Raw genomic sequence first — 22,809 nt, 5'->3', positions numbered from 1 at the left:
CTAGATGTCATTGGATATAAGAAGTTTTCTGATAAAAAGTAAACGGTTAAAGTGTACACATATTTTGGGTAATTGGAATAGATTCGTGAACGAATTAAAAGAAGTAATCGATTAACTACGGACAAGCTTGGGGGATTAAAGCTTTTCTTTTTCTGTACTGCCATTACATGCTAAGCTGTGTGGGTTTTGTGATAAATGCTGTGCGGGTGCCGAAGAGAAAATAGAAGGAGTTACTGTTGCTACAGTCATTGTTGCTGAAGTGAACTGTGTGGTTGTTTCTCAAGGTCTTTGTTTAGTTTAATGGCCTAGGACTAAACTTAGCGTTACAGTGATACAGAGAGGAGACGAAATCACCAGAGGGGGGTGTTTTGGTTGTGCAGTAATTGAAAAGTGGGATAGGGTTTCCAACCTATGTTTTTGTTGACTTGGTCAACTGTGAATTTAACGAGAGATTGTTAAAGGTGTGAGTGAGACATTAATTGTTGTCGTTGTCCAGCCGGTTTTTGGGAGAAAGGAAATAGTCTGAGTTAAGTGGAACTGACACTGGTGAAATTTATTGTTGTGGCTTCATGCTGTGAGTAAAATAATTTACCAAGTGCCAGTTTACTGAACGAGAGAGATAAAGAGAGAGTGTTTTCTTTTCCCTGGCGGGAGCAGCGAGCGTGTGTGTGTGAGTGTGTGTGGAAAAAAAGGAGAAGGACAGAGAGAGAGAGAGGTTCTTTTTTTTTCTTTGGCCAAAGCAGAATCGCAAAAGTTGGCACTAAAACATCACACACTACTGACAAATTTAAGTTAAAAGTTTAAATAAAGGATCACGTCACTGCACGAAACACATAGTACAATTTAATATTAATTGATATTAGCACAATCCAGATATGGGTCTTGGTAGGAAAACTAAGTTGCAGGCCTATGTGTCAGATTGGATGGCAGTGAAATTACAATTTGGCAAATTTGAGAAAAAATTACAAAGGACATTAGAGAAGTTGGAATTAGAGATCCGAGACAGGATTTGGAGAACAGAGACTGAAAGACGTGATTTGGAGGAGCAACTCATGGAAGCAGATGTGTTGCCAGAACAGAGTGAAATGAGGCGAAGAGGAGTGGTCTCAGAGGCCCACTCAATGGGGAGGAGCCAACTCCTCCCATACACCCCGGCACCTATTGTGGGCGGGGGTCGCAACAGGCAACCAAGCACCCGCCTCAAACCGACTCTGCCTGACTTGGACTCAACAGCGCCATATGCCATGGTGGAGACATCTAGAAGTGCAGTGGACATTGATAAAGACAGCTTCATTGGACAGAATGCTGCTGTTATGGGAACCCCACCTGATCAACAGCCAGCAGGTGACACGAAACAAATCATTCTGGCCCCATCAGCAGCCACTGCTTTCTACAATCCACAAAGACAAGGAAGAACGTCTGCAACCAACCATCATCAAACTGCTCCACTCCAGTATGGCTATCAACAGCCACTAGCCATAGCTTCAGTACCTCCTCCTCTATTGTTGTTACCAATGCCACTGGCTACAAGCCCATACCCACCTCACCCACCTGTCAACTCTTTCCCTACCCCCACCCCCACCTCCCCCACCCCCACCTGCACCAGTGAATGATGGGGCATCTACATCCAATGCTGCCCAGGGAGCGACTGCTCCGGTAACAAGGCCTAAGACAATGAAAACCAGGCCAGCGATGGAGGACTGGGATGCCGGGGATGAGTCAGCTGACGAGGCACTCATATGCCCTGTGCGCACAGTAGCCACCACCGACGGCGTGTCTGTGCTTTACCAACCAGCGAGAACCGATAACACCCTCTATGCTACTGCCTTGCGTGAAGAACACATCGAAATTGAATTCTTGATTGATACTGGTGCTGAACTTACAGTCTTTTCATCCAACATTTCCGACCTATTGAAGAAACACGAAATACCTCTGTCAGGCATCATCAAGACAGCTGGTGGACCAACCGGAGTAAAATGCAGTCTGAAGCAGACAGCCCCAGTCACCATAGCCATTGGAGAAGGAGATGGAGAAGTCTTGTGGAACCTGAGAAGGCTAAAAAGAGAGGATCTCCTGGAACATCCAGCATGGGCTAGGGGAAAGAATGACTGTGGACTGTTGGAAATGGAACCCGTCAGACTGACTGGAAAACCACCTCCGTGTGTGAAACAAAGTCCCATCAAGAATGGACAGCTTGTGGCAGAATTGTTGGATGCAATGCAGCTGCCAAAAGACCTGGCAGTGATCGAAGTAAAGGCACATACAAGGCAAGACACCATTGAAGCAAGAGGCAATGCAATGGCGGATGCGGTGTCAAGAACAGCCGCAAGAAAAAGAGAGGGGGGGGATAACGAAACGACTAACGAGAATGGACACGGAAATGGAAACACGGACGGATCTAACGGTAACAGGAAAATTTTTGAAAATGACGACGAGAAATGCATGATGAGAGTGACAAAGAAGGTCAAGGAAACATCTGAAGAGGGAAAACGGGAAAGTTCAGAAAACGACAGAAAGGTCAAGCTGCCAACATTGAAAACACCTGCTCCACCAGGGCCTTTCAGAGTTCTTCAGATAGATTACATCACTCTTCCAAAGTGCAAAGGCTATCGCGACGTTCTGATTGTTCTGTGCAAGTTCTCTAGGTGGATCGAGGCGTTCCCTGCACGATCCGGAACTGCACTACACACTGCCAAAGTCCTTGTGAAAGACATCATTCCCCGATACGGTTTGCCAGAACAGATCTGCTCAGACAACGGAACACACTTCACTGGAGCAGTCTGCGCCGAGGTGGCCCGCATGCTGAATGTGCAATGGTCCCTGAACTGCCCTTACCACCCAGAATCCTCTGGGCAGGTGGAGAGAGCCAACCGGACGTTGAAGGAACGACTGGCCAAGAAACATCAAGAAGGCATTCCTTGGGTGGACGCCTTACCAACAGCCCTGTGTAGCATGCGTGCTACAAGCAACAGAGACACAGGACTCAGCCCATTTGAGATCGTGACTGGCAGGCCTTTCTCTGCACCAGGCACGATTGATCTGAGGAAAGCCGACATCCACCTGACATCAGATGCAATGCTGAACTACTGTGTGCAATTGACAGAAGCGGTCCAGACAGCGGCTAATCAAGTGAAAGAGGCGTGGGGAGACCCTCCGGAAGGTGGGCACTCTCTAGTGCCAGGTCAGTGGGTGATGGTTCACAAGCCCCAAAGGTTAGCGCTAGGGGCAAAGTACGATGGGCCATATCAGATTTTGTTGATAACACAGTTGGCAGTGAAGGTCCAGGGTGAGAGAAAAGTGGATACATGCGAGCCATTGCAAACTAATAGAACCGCCTGAAACATGACGCACTTGGGGAGGGTACGAATTCTATCTGAGTTTTCGCCAATCTTCTTTTAGGGGTGAGGTGTGAACTAGAGGGGGGAAGATTCATGGGAGACTTTCATTTTGACCAGGAATTTATGACGTCAGGAGAAATGAAAGGTTAGGGATCCGAAGGTAGAATCTTTCCTTTGAGAATCCGAACATGCTCAGAGTGTTGTGGTAGTGGACTCTTCTTGACACAAACTCATGTTATGAAAAGTTATAGACTTAGATAAGTCTTATAATTGATTTTGATGATTAAATATGTGTGATTACTGATATATGAAATGTTTAATCTGAGGATACAATTACAATTGCCGATTTTTGAGAATGATTACAGTTAAGCTAGATCAAGAGGGGGGAGTAATCCTGTAGTCCTGGTTCTAGAGGTTGGTTTCTGGGGACACCCGTAAGGGAGCTGAACACGCAGCAACGGGTTAACCGGGGACTCACTGGGGGACCAGGGTTGGGAGGTTGCTACACCCCTATAATAGATGATTATATATACTATTGTTTTCATGACTATCCTTCAACTGATACTGCTCTTTCTTTTCACTCCACATGTGCCTATGAGGTTGCCGGGAGCCACAGACAACATCTGGGACAGAGACTTTGCCTCTGAACTGAACTGTTGCCTGCCGGTCTCCTGCACTTCTCCCCAAAAAGACTCTGTTTCCCGAAGGAATCCTCAACTCCATCATTCTCTAACAGCAATCAGCTCACTGAATTCTGTGTTGTGTAACTGTTGTTGTGTGTCTCCTTTATCATCTGAAAATGTCACCGAAAATGTTGTTTTGTTGTGCTGTTATCCTGTGTCACCTGGTTATTGTTACTGATACTCTGTATGACAGCCATCATGATGTGCACAAGGACAACACTTTCCTGAAGACGGCTCATGGGTTGGCCCAGGCCAAGCGTAAGCATTCATGTTGGGTATGCGGGTTAATGCCATCTGCCTCTGAAGTGTATCCTTACATAGCCATCCCCTTTACCATCCCAGAGTATGTAGCAGCCTTTAACAGTACTACAAATGGTTCCCCTGATGACATTTTTCCAAATCCTCCATGGGTCGGAGGGCCCCCTACTAAGCTTAAATTGAGTTATGCCCCACGTGGTGTGATCTGTTGGGTGGCCGACAAGAGTGGACGGTCGGTGGTAGGTCAGAGCATCTGCCCATATGAAGTTCCGGTTGGACAGACGGAGGTTTCCATTGAACAGTCAGGTGAAGTGGTCCTTATTCCCCTTCCCCCGATGATGCGTGTTCCAGGTGCAACACCAGGAAGCACGGTCGTCACTAATGCACTAGCCCCTGTACGTGGTTCCATGTTTGTGTGTGGACAGTATGCATATTCCTATCTTCCCCCTAATTGGCAAGGCTCCTGTTATTTAGCTTATGTTGTTCCAGCTGTGAGGATCGTGGATAGGGAATATTTGGTGGGTGAGTCAACATCCATACACCCTAGGACTAAGCATGACGCTTCTGGGGGTCACAGTATTGTTGCAACCCCGACACAGAGATTCTTTGCCGCTTTAATTCCAACTTATGGCCTAACTGTGGCGCTTGATGAGATTAGAGATCTGGTACACATTGTTGATGTAGTAGCTAATGACACTGCACGCGCTCTTTCAGACATTGAACGGGAACTGTATGCAGTAAGACAGGTTGCCCTTCAGAATAGGCTCTGCCTGGACGTGGTTTTGGCCAGTAAGGGAGGTGCTTGTGCTCTGATTGGACAGGAATGCTGTACTTATGTGCCTGACTCGACCGTTAATGTCTCCAATTACATCAAAGATATTTACGCCAACGTGCAGCAGCTTAAGCGGGATAATGGTAGCTGGTCCCTGGGAGGTTGGTTGAGTAGCTGGGGTGGGTCCCTGTTTGCTCAGATTGTCCAGTTAATTTTGCCCCTGCTCATTCCCATCTTTGTCATCTACTTAGCTATCCAAGTGGTGTTGTGTATCATCAAGCGTGCCACCACTACCACTCCAAGATTGGCCCCTGTTAGAGTACCTCCTGCCCTGGGGTATCAGACACACCTACTCACACCCACTTCACACCTATGAATTCTTGTCAGAATAGCATGAGGAGAGATATCTTATATATCAGAAATATCACTTATAGAATGTTCCAAACATTCTCACAATCACATCATTACAATCCATGTAATGAGACTATCAAAATGATACCAGACATGAATACATTTACATTTCATGATACATGGATACATTATATCAAGGAAGCATCCTTTGTCTTGTGTAAGTGATAGGCCTTAAACCAGCACATTAGCATTCCATTGGGGGAGGGGATAGTGTCTTTGTTTAAAACCAAGATGGGTTACATGGCTAACTAAAAGTAGTCTTGAAGTTAAATTATTATCCATTTTAACCATACATTTTATTGCTATCATTATATAGTTAAATGTTGAGACTGATGGGCATTTAAATCTAGAGGGTATTTGATGATCACTGTAAAGTTTCGTGTAGTGGAAAAAGTGTTGGAATTTCCAGTTGTTTATTGCGAGACAAGGCCTTTCCTTCATTCATTGAACGTGCGCTGTGATCTAATGGAAACCTTATTGCATAGCGAAGTAACCTAAATTGAGCTTTTTTTTTAAAATTATGCATGGTTTACTTTTTATTAAATTCGTAGGCTGGAATGCCTCGCGGCAATAATTGTGTTTATATGTAGTAGCCTAGTGCTTCGATCAGCCTCTGGCAAGCTCCAAAGGGGGCGGCAATAGGTTGAGAGCAACGTGTTGGAGACCCATGGTGTAACGAGACAAGGTCTTTATGCCGCTGTAATTTATTGTCTTTAATCATGTTTAGGCTATGTTTGTTCGGGACAAACAACAACGAAACAAGATCAATACAATTTAATTTATTTGTTTATTTGTCATATGATGGATAAACAACCATAATATGCATGTCTTCTCATAGGATCCTGAAGAAATACGCACTGAATAACGTTTGGCTGTAGCCGCCGGATAGGTACCCGCCCACCAACATGTACGCGCATGAGAGCTCGTGCCCAACACGGATTTTCGTGCATGGAGCTGGTTCCAAATGCTCCATGCAGCGCCATATTTGAAAATGGCGTATGCTAACATGCCGAAGCTAATCTGCACGCTCTTGACCCCCTGGTATGTACAATGCATTAGCCACGCCCAACAGGAAGTGAGGTATTTGGGATTTTGTGCGGACTAAAATGTGATGAATTATGATGCCAAAAGAGGTGCTTCCCATCGGTGAAAATGCATGAAATTTGGCACACACGTCAAGAGGTACCGTGAATACATAGGGGAAAAGCCTTGGCACCGGGCGTTAGCCAGGAACTCCATAGCGCCCCCTTATGTCACTGTGACTTGTGGTTGGCATATAGTTTTAGATACACACACCAAATTTGGTGGGTATATGTAAATCCCAAAAACAAACAACTTTTGTATTAACATGCCATTAGCCACGCCCACAGGAAGTGAGGTAATTGAGATTTTGTGCGTTGTGGACATGATCAATTTTAACGTACTCCTCCTAGACGGTTGATCCGATTCATGTCAAAGTTGGTATACATGACGCCGAGATGTTCCTGATTAAAAATTGTGAAGCTTTTTTTTGATATGTTGTAATTTGACGAAATGGCGAAATTATTAATTTTAATACCCTTCCACATAAACAATAAATGTGTCATGATTCACCATGCATGGCTTGAAATGTTTTAAATTTCACAGGTCATTGAAGACCATGTTAAGGATAATATTCACATGCCCATAATGCATGTTTGGCATAGCGCCACCAACTGACAACAGAAAGAATGACAATTATACTGATGCCATATGATCAATTTGAACATACTCCTCCTAGACGGTTTGTCAGATTCATTTGAAATTTGGCAAATATTATGCCAAGATGTCGCTGATGTTAAATTGTGAAGGGATTTTTGATAACTTATATATTTGATATGATTTTAATATCTCACCACATAAACAGGAAATGTGTCATAAATCACAGTGCATTGAATGAATGGTCTGAAACTTCTCAGGTTAATAGATATCATGATTATGATGTTATCCAGACACCCAATGGGCCTGCCTGACATAGCGCCACCACCTGGCCAAGCAGGAAATGTGCCAGAAATGGACAATGCCTTAAGTGATTGATCTGAAACTTTATAAAATATCAGACATCATTATTGTGATGATATTCACATTCGTAATTCACAGGCCTAGCATAGCGCCACCATCTGGCCAAGCAGGAAATGTGCCAGAAATGCTCTATGCTTTGAATAAATGGTCTGAAACTTCTCAGGTTAATAGATATTATGATTATGATGATATCCAGACACCCAATGGGCCTGCCTGGCATAGCGCCACCACCTGGTCAAGCAGGAAATGTGCCAGAAATGGACAATGCCTTAAGTGATTGATCTGAGCGTTTACAAAAAATTTGAATATCATTACTGTGATGATATTCACATGTGTAATTTCAATGCCTAACATAGCGCCACCATCTGGCCAACCAAAAAGTGTATCAGAAATGTTCTTTGCTTAAAATGAATGGTCTGAAATTTCTCAGGTTAATATATATTATGATTATGATGACACCCAATGGGCCTGCCTTGCATTGCGCCCCCACCTGGCCAAGCAAGTACATGTGGCAGAAAATAAAATACAAAAACAAGTAGCACACGCATCAAATATGTACATTTCACAAACGCACCACGTCGGTTCTTTGTTGGATTCCGACATGTCATGGGTTGCGGCCCGCAGGTGCTCGGGCCCGCCATTGCCGCTTGCGGCTATATTTATTATTATTTTTAGGGCCCGAGCACCGAAGGGCGCAAGGCCCTATTGTTTTTGTAAGGATTATTAGGGCCCGAGCACCGAAGGGCGCAAGGCCCTATTGTTTTTGTAAGGATTATTATTAGGGCCCGAGCACCGAAGGGCGCAAGGCCCTATTGTTTTTGTAAGGATTATTATTCATTAGGGCCCGAGCACCGAAGGGCGCAAGGCCCTATTGTTTTTGTAAGGATTATTATTATTATTATTTTTCACTATTATTATTGTTATTCCACTTTTTTGCTTTCCTGTTTTTGAGGTGGTTAACATGGTCGAAAACTCTTGAAATTTGGCACACACGTCAGGTGTCACGCATCGCAGTTAGGTACAAGAGCTTGACTCCGGGTGTGGCCCAGGGACTCGCTAGCGCCCCCTTAGGTGACTGATCCCGTGGTTGGCAAATATTTTGAGGTGGTTAACATAATCGAAAAGTCTTGAAATTTGGCACACACATCTAGTGATACAGTAAATAGACAGGGATAAAAGCTTGGCACCGGGCGTTGCCCCGGAACTCCATAGCGCCCCCTTATGTCACTGTGACTTGTAGTTGGCATATAGTTTTAGATACACACACCAAATTTGGTGGGTGTATGTAACTCCCAAAAACAAACAACTTTTGTATTAACATGCCATTAGCCACGCCCACAGGAAGTGAGATAATTGAGATTTTGTGCGTTGTGGACATGATCAATTTTAACATACTCCTCCTAGACGGTTGATCCGATTCATGTCAAAGTTTGTATACATGACGCCGAGATGTTCCTGATTATGAATTGTGAAGCCTTTTTTTGATATGTTGTAATTTGACGAAATGTCGAAATTATTAATTTTATTACCCTTCCACATGAACAATAAATGTGTCATAATTCACCATGCATGGCTTGAAATGTTTTAAATTTCACAGGTCATTAAAGACCATGTTAATGATAATATTCACATGCCCATAATGCATGTTTGGCATAGCGCCACCACCTGGCAACAGAAAGAATGACAATTATACTGATTTCACATGATTAATTTGAACATACTCCTCCTAGACGGTTTGTCAGATTCATTTGAAATTTGGCAAACATTATGCCAAGATGTCGCTGATGTTAAATTGTGAAGGGATTTTGAATGTTGTAATATATTTGACATGATTTTAATATCTCACCACATAAACAGGAAATGTGTCATAAATCACAGTGCATTGAATGAATGGTCTGAAACTTCTCAGGTTAATAGATATCATGACTATGATGATATCCAGACACCCAATGGGCCTGCCTGGCATAGCGCCACCACCTGGCCAAGCAGGAAATGTGCCAGAAATGGACGATGCCTTAAGTGATTGATCTGAAACTTTATAAAATATTGGATATCATTACTGTGATGAATTTCACATGCGTAATTCACAGGCGTAGCATAGCACCACTATATGGCCAAGCAGGAAATGTGCCAGAAATGCTCTATGCTTTGAATAAATGGGCTGAAACTTCTCAGGTTAATAGATATTATGATTATGATGATATCCAGACACCCAATGGGCCTGCCTGGCATAGCACCACCACCTGGTCAAGCAGGAAATGTGCCAGAAATGGACAATGCCTTAAGTGATTGATCTGAAAGTTTACAAACATTTTGGATATCATTATTGTGATGATATTCGCATGTGTATTTTCAATGCCTAACATAGCGCCACCATCTGGCCAACCAAAAAGTGTGTCAGAAATGTTCTTTGCTTAAAATGAATGGTCTGAAATTTCTCAGGTTAATATATATTATGATTATGATGACACTCAATAGGCCTGCCTTGCATTACGCCCCCACCTGGCCAAGCGAGTAAATGTGGCAGAAAATAAAATACCAAAGCAAATAGCACACGCATCAAATATGTACATTTCACACACGCACCACGTCGGTGCTTTGTTGGATTCCGACATGTCACGGGTTGCGGCCTGCAGGTGCTCGGGCCCGCCATTGCCGCTTGCGGCTATATTTATAATTATTATTTATTATTATTGTTATTCTACTTTTTTGCTTTCCTGTTTTTGAGGTGGTTAACATGGTCGAAAACTCTTGATATTTGGCACACACGTCAGGTGTCACACATCGCAGTTAGGTACAAGAGCTTGACCCCGGGCGTGGCCCAGGGACTCGCTAGCGCTAGCGCCCCCTTATTTGACTTATTTGGTTGGCAAATATTTTGAGGTGATTAACATAATCGAAAAGTCTTGAAATTTGGCACACACATCTAGTGATACAGTGAATAGACAGGGATAAAAGCTTGGCACTGGGCGTTGCCCAGCAACTCCATAGCGCCCCCTTATGTCACTGTGACTTGTGGTTGGCATATAGTTTTAGATACACACACCAAATTTGGTAGGTGTATGTAACTCCCAAAAACAAACAACTTTTGTATTAACATGCCATTAGCCACGCCCACAGGAAGTGAGGTAATTGAGATTTTGTGCGTTGTGGACATGATCAATTTTAACGTACTCCTCCTAGACGGTTGATCCAATTCATGTCAAAGTTGGTATACATGACGCCGAGATGTTCCTGATGATAAATTGTGAAGCGTTTTTTTGATATGTTGTAATTTGACAAAATGGCGAAATTATTAATTTTAATACCCTTCCACATAAACAATAAATGTGTCATAATTAACCATGCATGGCTTGAAATGTTTTAAATTTCACAGGTCATGGAAGACCATGTTAATGATAATATTCACATGCCCATAATGCATGTTTGGCATAGCGCCACCAACTGGCAACAGAAAGAATGACAATTATACTGATGTCATATGATCAATTTGAACATACTCCTCCTAGACGGTTTGTCAGATTCATTTGAAATTTGGCAAACATTATGCCAAGATGTCGCTGATGTTAAATTGTGAAGGTATTTTTGAATGTTGTAATATATTTGATATGATTTTAATATCTCACCACATAAACAGGAAATGTGTCATAAATCACAGTGCATTGAATGAATGGTCTGAAACTTCTCAGATTAATAGATATCATGATTATGATGATATCCAGACACCAAATGGGCTTGCCTGGCATAGCGCCACCACCTGGCCAAGCAGGAAATGTGCCAGAAATGGAAAATGCCTTAAGTGATTGATCTGAAACTTTATAAAATATTGGATATCATTATTGTGATGATATTCACATGCGTAATTCACAGGCCTAGCATAGCGCCACCATCTGGCCAAGCAGGAAATGTGCCAGAAATGCTCTATGCTTTGAATAAATGGTCTGAAACTTCTCAGGTTAATAGATATTATGATTATGATGATATCCAGACACCCAATGGGCCTGCCTGGCATAGCGCCACCACCTGGTCAAGCAGGAAATGTGCCAGAAATGGACAATGCCTTAAGTGATTGATCTGAAAGTGTACAAACATTTTGGATATCATTATTGTGATGATATTCACATGTGTAATTTCAATGCCTAACATAGCGCCACCATCTGGCCAACCAAAAAGTGTATCAGAAATGTTTTTTGCTTAAAATGAATGGTCTGAAATTTCTCAGGTTAATTTATATTATGATTATGATGACACCCAATGGGCCTGCCTTGCATTACGCCCCCACCTGGCCAAGCGAGTAAATGTGGCAGAAAATAAAATACAAAAGCAAATAGCCCACGCATCAAATATGTACATTTCACACACGCACCACGTCGGGGCTTTGTTGGATTCCGACATGTCACGGGTTGCGGCCCGCAGGTGCTCGGGCCCGCCATTGCCGCTTGCGGCTATATTTCACTATTATTATTGTTATTCCACTTTTTTGCTTTCCTGTTTTTGAGGTGGTTAACATGGTCAAAAACTCTTGAAATTTGGCACACACGTCAGGTGTCACGCATCGCAGTTAGGTACAAGAGCTTGACCCCGGGCGTGGCCCAGGGACTCGCTAGCGCCCCCTTAGGTGACTGATCCCGTGGTTGGCAAATATTTTGAGGTGGTTAACATAATCGAAAAGTCTTGAAATTTGGCACACACATCAAGTGTCACACAAAGCAGCTAGGTAAAAAAGCTTGGCCCCGGGTATGGCCCAGAGGCTCACTAGCGCCCCCTTACGCCCCCTTAGATGACTGATCCCGTGGTGGGCATATACTTTCAGCTACACACACCAAATTTGGTGGGTGTATGTAACTCCCAAAAACAAACAACTTTTGTATTAACATGCCATTAGCCACGCCCACAAGAAGTGAGGTAATTGGGATTTTGTGCATTGTGGACATGATCAATTTTAACGTACTCCTCCTAGACGATTGATCCGATTCATGTGAAAGTTGGTATACATGATGCCAATATGCTTCTGATTCTAAATTGTGAAGCTTTTTTTGATATGTTGTAATTTGACGAAATGGCGAAACTATGAATTTTAATACCCTTCCACGTTAACAATAAATGTGTCTTAATTCACCATGCATGGCTTGAAATGTTTTACATTTCACAGGTCTTTGAATACCATGGTAGTGATGATATTCACATGCCCATAATGTATATTTGGCATAGCGCCACCACCTGGCAACAGAAAGAATGGCAATTACATTGATGTTACATGATCAATTTTAACATACTCCTCCTAGACGGTTTGTCGGATTCATGTGAAATTTGGCTAACATTATGCCAAGATGTTGCTGATGTTAAATTGCGAAGGGATTTTTGATATGTTGTAATATGTCATGATTTTAATATCTCACCATATAAACTGGAAATGTGTCATATAATCACAGTGCATTGAATGAATGGTCTGAAACTTTTCAGGTTAATAGATATTACGATTATGATGATATCCAGACACCCAATGGGCCTGCCTGACATAGCGCCACCACCTGGCCAAGTAGGAAATGTGCCAGAAATGGACAATGCCTTAAGTGATTGATCTGAAACTTTATAAAATATTGGATATCATTATTGTGATGATATTCACACATATAATTCACATGCCTAGCATAGCGCCACCATCTGGCCAAACAGGAAATATGCCAGAAATGCTCTATGCTTTGAATGAATGGTCTGAAACTTCTCAGGTTAATAGATATTATGATTATGATGATATCCAGACACCCAATGGGCTTGCCTGGCATAGCGCCACCACCTGGTCAAGCAGGAAATGTGCCAGAAATGGACAATGCCTTAAGTGATTGATCTGAAAGTTTACAAACATTTTGGATATCATTATTGTGATGATATTCACATGTGTAATTTCAATGCCTAACATAGCACCACCATCTGGCCAAAAAGTGTATCAGAAATGTTCTTTGCTGAAAATGAATGGTCTGAAATTTCTCAGGTTAATATATTATGATTATGATGACACCAAATGGGCCTGCCTTGCATTACGCCCCCACCTGGCCAAGCGAGTAAATGTGGCAGAAAATAAAATACAAAAGCAAATAGCCCACACATCAAATATGTACATTTCACAAACGCACCACGTCGGTGCTTTGTTGGATTCCGACATGTCACGGGTTGCGGCCCGCAGGTGCTCGGGCCCGCCATTGCCGCTGGCGGCTATATTTATTAGGGCCCGAGCACCGAAGGGCGCAAGGCCCTATTGTTTTTGTAAGGATTATTAGGGGTCCGAGCAGCGTAGCTGCAGGAACCCTATTGTTTCTGTACCGTTCATTTTTTGGCCAAAATTCTGTAAAAGTCATACTGCAGCCTAAACCGTAACTCCAAAACTCTTGAAATTTTCAGGTATGGTTACCAGTACCCCCCTCTACCCATAAACCAACATTTGGGGTACTGCACCCAAAGGTGGCGCTATTGAAAAAAAAAGTTAATTATGCTTATTTCTCCTTACCAGATTCACCTAGACTCAAAATTCTTTCAGAATATTAATCTCTAAACTCAGATGCATCTTTTTGGCCCTGGTCTTATGGACTACAAATGTTTACTTTTTCCACAATTTCATGGAAAAGCCAAACATTATAAAAAGTTTCACACTCTTCAAAAATAATCGAATCTTCACCAAAATTCTCACAGACAATGTTTAGACCAAGCCTCACAAAAGTTATCGCTCAGAATTTTGATATTTTGTTCCATTTCAGAGATATAGGCCAATAAAGTTAGACCACTTAGGCCTTTTTTCCTAGATCACCTATATTCCTATAAACCGTAAGTCCTAGAAACTTGACATTTTCAAGTATTGTTACCAGTACCCCCCACTACCCATAACCCAAATTTGGGGTACTGCACCCAAAGGTGGCGCTCTTGTCAAAAACGCTTATTTCTCCTTACCAGATTCACCTAGACTCAAAATTCTTTCATCATATTAATCTCTACTTTCAGATGCATCTTTTTCACCCTGGTCTTATGCTCTAAAAATGTTTACTTTTGCCACAATTTCAGAGAAAAGCCAAACATCATAAAAAGTTTCACAGGCTTCAAAAATTATCAAATCTTCACCAAAATTCTCACAGACAATGTTTAGACAAAGCCTAAAGTTATCAAAAGAATTTGGATACGTTGTTCCATTTCAGAGATATAGGCCAATAAAGTTCGACCACTCAGCCCATTTCTCCTATATCACCTATATTCCTATATGAGTAATTTTTTTTTCTTGGATAACAACCATACAACCATCATTAGGTGGATACCATTAACAGTGCACATTTTCAGATATGTACTCTTTTTTATAAAGCCCTTAATTCTATTGTCAAATGTATGCTAGGAATTTTCTTGATGTTGTGTGTTTGCCAACACACATTTTCACCATTTGAATGTGACTGCTGAATGTGTATGATTGTCAGTGGCAGAGTGGGATAATGCCTAGTGCCGGAGTTTGTTAGGTTGAGAGTTCGAATCCTGCTAGAGCTTTAGGCTCAAGATGCACATGCTATTGGTTATTGAAGATTCACACTATTGAACAGCACCTGAATGACATCAGACAATTAACATTCACACTCATTAGTTGCCAAGAATCAGAATGCCGACACACTCTATGACATATAGGGGAACTTCTTTGTTTACTATTTTTCCTTCATCATTAAGTCTATCATATTTATATTTCATCCATTACTGTTCTTCTCTATAAATGTCTAATTGCCCCAGAATATCCAAAAGTTTTCAGGTGTATTTTTTCAGGAAAGCCCTTCATTTTATTGTCAAATATATACTTGGAGTTTTTCTTGTGTGTTTACCAACACACATTTTCACCATGTGAATGTGACTACCCAATATGTAGGATTGTCAGTGGCTCAGTGGGATAATGCCTAGTGCTGGTGTTTGTTAGGTTGAGGGTTCGAATCCCCGGTAGTGCTTTAAGCTCTAGCTCGAATACTATTGGTTATTGAAGATTCACACCATTGAACAGCACCTGAATGACATCAGGCAATCAACATTCACACTCATCAGTTGCCAAGAATCAGAATGCCGAGACACTCTATGACATTCAGGGGAACTTCTTTGTTTACTATTTTTCCTTCATCATTAAGTCTATCATATTTATATTTAATCTATTAGTGTTCATCTCTACAAATGTCTAATCGCCCCTCCATGCTTGGAGTTTTTCTTGTGTATTTACCAACACACATTTTCACCATGTGAATGTGACTAGCCAATATGTAGGATTGTCAATGGCTCAGTGGTATAATGCCTAGTGCTGGTGTTTGTTAGGTTGAGGGTTCGAATCCCCGGTAGTGCTTTAAGCTCTAGCTCGAATACTATTGGTTATTAAAGATTCACACCATTGAACAGCACCTGAATGACATCAGGCAATCAACATTCACACTCATTAGTTGCCAAGAATCAGAATGCCGACACACTCTATGACATATAGGGGAACTTCTTTGTTTACTATTTTTCCTTCATCATTAAGTCTATCATATTTATATTTCATCCATTACTGTTCTTCTCTATAAATGTCTAATTGCCCCAGAATATCCAAAAGTTTTCAGGTGTATTTTTTCAGGAAAGCCCTTCATTTTATTGTCAAATATATACTTGGAGTTTTTCTTGTGTGTTTACCAACACACATTTTCACCATGTGAATGTGACTACCCAATATGTAGGATTGTCAGTGGCTCAGTGGGATAATGCCTAGTGCTGGTGTTTGTTAGGTTGAGGGTTCGAATCCCCGGTAGTGCTTTAGGCTCTAGCTCGAATACTATTGGTTATTGAAGATTCACACCATTGAACAGCACCTGAATGACATCAGGCAATCAACATTCACACTCATCAGTTGCCAATAATCAGAATGCCGAGACACTCTATGACATTCAGGGGAACTTCTTTGTTTACTATTTTTCCTTCATCATTAAGTCTATCATATTTATATTTAATCTATTAGTGTTCATCTCTACAAATGTCTAATCGCCCCTCCATGCTTGGAGTTTTTCTTGTGTGTTTACCAATACACATTTTCACCATGTGAATGTGACTGGCCAACATGTAGGATTGACAGTGGCTCAGTGGGATAATGCCTTGTACTGGTGATCCTTAGGTTGAGAGTTCAAATCCCACTTGAAGCATTAGTGGGTTGTGGATGTTAGCATACTACAATAGAATGCTGTTGGGTTGTGGAGGATAACACACTATAACATTACAGCTACTTGTCAATATGGACTTGTAGTGCAAGGCAAGTATTACTGTATAATTATAAGCTGTAGCCTATAATTATTTGTTATTCTTATAATATTTGTCATTTCTTATACATATTTAGTCGGCTCTTCCACTTGACAGAACAACTCTATATCGGTTAAGGATGTCACGCATGAAACAATGCTGCAGAAACATGAAAATACGACTTTGAGTTTAGTAGGCTATAATTTTCAGTTCCTGTTTATCTATTGCACAATGGGTAATAATTTGAAGGAATCATGTTGCAGTCTTGTAAATAGTGACCCTGCAAGATCCCTAGTCATTGCAAAATCAAAGTCTGTGACTTAAAACTCTACTACTTGTCTTTAGATGTGAGAGGGTCTGAGACTGTAGTCTTTCAAAAATCTTTTCCAAATCTTTGCAAATCTTTCCAAAGTTTACCCGCTGGGAAACCCTGTAGCTCCGGAGCAGGGGCTCAGACCAGGATAAATTGTTTGCTCGCCCTCAGTTCGCTCTTTTGTTCATCTCAACCCAGCACTCCAGTGTGTCCTGCTCTGTGTGCGTCTTTGAGTTAACGTAAGTCATCACTTTAATCACCCTCACTATGACTTTTGTGATGTTTATCAGTTTGTAGAGTAGCTCTGCCATCATGTGTAAAGTTAAGGTCTTTGTTTGTTGGTTTGGTGTGTTGGAGTCCCATGTGAGAGATGATTAGGTGATGTTGGTTGACTTGGGATGTCAAGTATTGTTTAGTTGTACCTTATATAGCCATATGATTTCAGTTTATTGTTCAAATGTCAATTGGTTTGTTTGTGAGTTGGGATCTGTACTGATTTACCCCATTTCACTGATTACTCCATTTTCTGTTTGTTTCCTCTTTGATGCAGCACACATACAAGTAAAGAACAAAAGAACAGATGAATTGAAACTCAAATAAAGTTAACTTGTGTTGCACCGAAACCTGCCATCTCCGTGTCATCACTCCATACCATTGAGCCTTCTGAGTCACACCATTGAACAGCACCTGAATGACATCAGGCAATTAACATTCACACTCATTACACACTGCTGGTGTTTGTTAGGTTGAGAGTTCGAATCCTGCTAGAGCTTGAAGCTCAAGATGCACATGCTATTGGTTATTGAAGATTGACACCATTGAACAGCACCTGAATGACATCAGGCAATTAACATTCACACTCATTAGTTGCCAAGAATCAGAATGCCGACACACTCTGACATATAGGGGAACTTCTTTGTTTACTATTTTTCCTTCATCATTAAGTCTATCATATTTATATTTCATCCATTACTGTTCTTCTCTACAAATGTCTAATTGTCCCAGAATTTCCAAACGTTTTCAGGTGTTCTCTTTCAGGAAAGCCCTTCATTTTATTGTCAAATGTATACTTGGAGTTTTTCTTGTGTGTTTACCAATACACATTTTCACCATGTGAATGTGACTGGCAAAGATGTAGGATTGACAGTGGCTTAGTGGGATAATGCCTTGTACTGGTCATCCTTATGTTGAGTGTTCAAATCCCACCTGAAGCATTAGTGTTAAAATACTGTTGGGTTGTGGAGGTTAGCATACTAGAATAGAATGCTGTTGGGTTGTGGAGGTTAGCACACTATAACATTACAGCATTACAGCTACTTGTCAATATGGACTTGTAGTGCAAGGCAAGTATAACTGTATAATTATACGCTGTTTATCTTATTGACTCCGACACAGAACCCACCACCACAAATACAATTCAATTCTGTGGGAAACACTGCCTTCCATTATCAAACCCTTCATCTTATCCACAACAAATAAATAGTCCTGTAGAATCAAGTATTGTTAGAATACTGTTGGGTTGTGGAGGTTAGCACACTATAATGTTACAGCACAGGGTAATCCTAATTTTATTCATCAAATTTATTCCAATCCAACTCAAAAGTTTTAAACGACACAAAGTGAAGGTTTTATCCAGATCAAAACCAAGAATAGATTATGTGATCTAATCCAATTTCAGGATCCTTGTTTCCCTTTGAACAACCCATTTTCAAGATTTGATCCAATCCGGTAACTGAAATCCGATAACCGAAATCCGATCACGTTTCTTTTGAACAATTGTGCCCAAACAATCAAAGCATATGTAAAACTAAAAAGCTATGCCATCATGTTCGTTTTGCTCGGACCCCGTAAATCACCGCTTGCGGTTATATTTATTATTATTATTGTTATTATTATTATTATTGTTATTCCACTTTTTTGCTTTCCTGTTTTTGAGGTGGTTAACATGGTCGAAATCTCTTGAAATTTGGCACACACGTCAGGTGTCACGCATCGCAGTTAGGTACAAGAGCTTGACCCAGGGTGTGGCCCAGGGACTCGCTAGCGCCCCCTTAGGTGACTGATCCCGTGGTTGGCATATATTTTGAGGTGGTTAACATGGTCGAAAACGCATGAAATTTAGCACACACATCAAGTGGTACAGTGAATAGACAGGGATAAAAGCTTGGCACCGGGCGTTGCCCAGGAACTCCATAGCGCCCCCTTACGTCACAGTGACTTGTGGTTGGCATATAAATTTAGATACACACACCAAATTTGGTGGGTGTATGTAACTCCCAAAAACAAACAACTTTTGTATTAACATGCCATTAGCCACGCCCACAGGAAGTGAGGTAATTGAGATTTTGTGCATTGTGGATATGATCAATTTTAACGTACTCCTCCTAGACGGTTGATCCGATTCATGTCAAAGTTGGTATACATGACGCCGAGATGTTCCTGATTATAAATTGTGAAGTTTTTTTTTGATATGTTGTAATTTGACGAAATGGCGAAATTATTAATTTTAATACCCTTCCACATAAACCATAAATGTGTCATAATTCACCATGCATGGCTTGAAATGTTTTAAATTTCACAGGTCATTAAATACCATGTTAATGATAATATTCACATGCCCATAATGCATGTTTGGCATAGCGCCACCAACTGGCAACAGAAAGAATGACAATTATACTGATGTCACATGATCGATCAATTTGAACATACTCCTCCTAGACGGTTTGTCAGATTCATTTGAAATTTGGCAAACATTATGCCAAGATGTCGCTGATGTTAAATTGTGAATGGATTTTGGAATGTTGTAATATATTTGATATGATTTTAATATCTCACCACATAAACAGGAAATGTGTCATAAATCACAGTGCATTGAATGAATGGTCTGAAACTTCTCAGGTTAATAGATATCATGATTATGATGATATCCAGACACCCAATGGGCCTGCCTGGCATAGCGCCACCACCTGGCCAAGCAGGAAATGTGCCAGAAATGGACAATGCCTTAAGTGATTGATCTGAAACTTTATAAAATATTGGATATCATTATTGTGATGATATTCACATGCGTAATTCACAGGCCTAGCATAGCGCCACCTTCTGGCCAAGCAGGAAATGTGCCAGAAATGCTCTATGCTTTGAATAAATGGTCTGAAACTTTTCAGGTTAATAGCTATTATGATTATGATGATATCCAGACACCCAATGGGCCTGCCTGGCATAGCGCCACCACCTGGCCAAGCAAGAAATGTGCCAGAAATGGACAATGCCTTAAGTGATTGATCTGAAACTTTATAACATATTGGATATCATTATTGTGATGATATTCACATGCGTAATTCACAGGCCTAGCATAGCACCACCTTCTGGCCAAGCAGGAAATGTGCCAGAAATGCTCTATGCTTTGAATAAATGGTCTGAAACTTTTCAGGTTAATAGATATTATGATTATGATGATATCCAGACACCCAATGGGCCTGCCTGGCATAGCGCCACCACCTGATCAAGCAGTAAATGTGCCAGAAAATGGACAATGCCTTAAGAGATTGATCTGAACGTTTACAAAAAAATTTGGATATCATTATTGTGATGACATTCACATGTGTAATTTCCATGCCTAACATAGCGCCACCATCTGGCCAACCAAAAAGTGTATCAGAAATGTTTTTTGCTTAAAATGAATGGTCTGAAATTTCTCAGGTTAATATATATTATGATTATGATGACACCCAATGGGCCTGCCTTGCATTGCGCCCCCACCTGGCCAAGCAAGTACATGTGGCAGAACATAAAATACAAAAACAAACAGCACACGCATCAAATATGTACATTTCACAAACGCACCACGTCGGTGCTTTGTTGGATTCCGACATGTCACGGGTTGCCGGCAGGTGCTCGGGCCCGCCATTGCCGCTTGCGGCTATATTTAGGGCCCGAGCACCGAAGGGCGCAAGGCCCTATTGTTTTTGTAAGGATTATTATTATTATTATTATTATTATTATTATTATTTATTATTGTTATTCTACTTTTTTGCTTTCCTGTTTTTGAGGGAGTTAACATGGTCGAAAATTCTTGAAATTTGGCACACACGTCAGGTGTCACGCAACGCAGTTAGGTACAAGAGCTTGACCCCGGGCGTGGCCCAGGGACTCGCTAGCGCCCCCTTAGGTGACTGATCCCGTGGTTGGCAAATATTTTGAGGTGGTTAATGTAATCGAAAAGTCTTGAAATTTGGCACACACATCAGGTGTCACACAAAGCAGCTAGGTAAAAAAGCTTGGCCCCGCGCATGGCCCAGAGACTCGCTAGCGCCCCCTTATGCCCCCTTAGATGACTGATCCCGTGGTGGGCATATACTTTCAGCTACACACACCAAATTTGGTAGGTGTTTGTATCTCCCCAAGATGAACAACTTTCGAATGTACAATGCATTAGCCACGCCCAACAGGAAGTGAGGTATTTGGGATTTTGTGCAGACTAATATGTGATGAAATATGTGATGAATCATGATGCCAAAGGAGGTGCTTCCCATGGGTGAAAACGCATGAAATTTGGCACACACATCAAGTGATACAGTGAATAGACAGGGATAAAAGCTTGGCACCGGGCGTTGCCCAGGAACTCCATAGCGCCCCCTTATGTCACTGTGACTTGTGGTTGGCATATAGTTTTAGATACACATACCAAATTTGGTGGGTGTATGTAACTCCCAAAAACAAACAACTTTTGTATTAACATGCCATTAGCCACGCCCACAGGAAGTGAGGTAATTGAGATTTTGTGCATTGTGGACATGATCAATTTTAACGTACTCCTCCTAGACGGTTGATCCGATTCATGTCAAAGTTGGTATACATGACGCCGAGATGTTCCTGATTATAAATTGTGAAGCCTTTTTTTGATATGTTGTAATTTGACGAAATGGCGAAATTATTCATTTTAATACCCTTCCACATAAGCAATAAATGTGTCATAATTCACCATGCATGGCTTGAAATGTTTTAAATTTCACAGGTCATTGAAGACCATGTTAATGATAATATTTACATGCCCATAATTCATGTTTGGCATAGCGCCACCAACTGGCAACAGAAAGAATGACAATTACACTGATGTCACATGATCAATTTTAACATACTGCTCCTAGACGGTTTGTCAGATTCATGTGAAATTTGGCAAACATTATGCCAAGATGTCGCTGATGTTAAATTGTGAAGGGATTTTTGATATGTTATATATTTGATATGATTTTAATATCTCACCACATGAAGAGGAAATGTGTCATAAATCACAGTTCATTGAATGAATGGTCTGAAACTTCTCAGGTTAATAGATATCATGATTATGATGATATTCAGACACCCAATGGGCCTGCCTGGCATAGCGCCACCACCTGGCCAAGCAGGAAATGTGTCAGAAATGCTCTATGCTTTGAATAAATGGTCTGAAACTTCTCAGGTTAATAGATATTATGATTATGATGATATTCAGACACCCAATGGGCCTGCCTGGCATAGCGCCACCACCTGGTCAAGCAGGAAATGTGCCAGAAATGGACAATGCCTTAAGTGATTGATCTGAAAGTTTACACAAGTTTTGGATATCATTATTGTGATGATATTCACATGTCTAATTTCCATGTCTAACATAGCGCCACCATCTGGCCAACCAAAAAGTGTATCAGAAATGTTCTTTGCTTAAAATGAATGGTCTGAAATTTCTCAGGT

This window comes from Alosa pseudoharengus, unplaced genomic scaffold (genome assembly GCF_046254945.1).
Source record: "Alosa pseudoharengus isolate Yale_2024_CS ecotype anadromous, Long Island Sound unplaced genomic scaffold, YU_APseudo_1.1 YU_APseudo_1.1_scf_10, whole genome shotgun sequence".
Taxonomy (NCBI): domain Eukaryota; kingdom Metazoa; phylum Chordata; class Actinopteri; order Clupeiformes; family Clupeidae; genus Alosa; species Alosa pseudoharengus.
The sequence above is the reverse complement of the archived record's forward strand: the minus strand, read 5'-3'. Positions refer to the sequence as shown.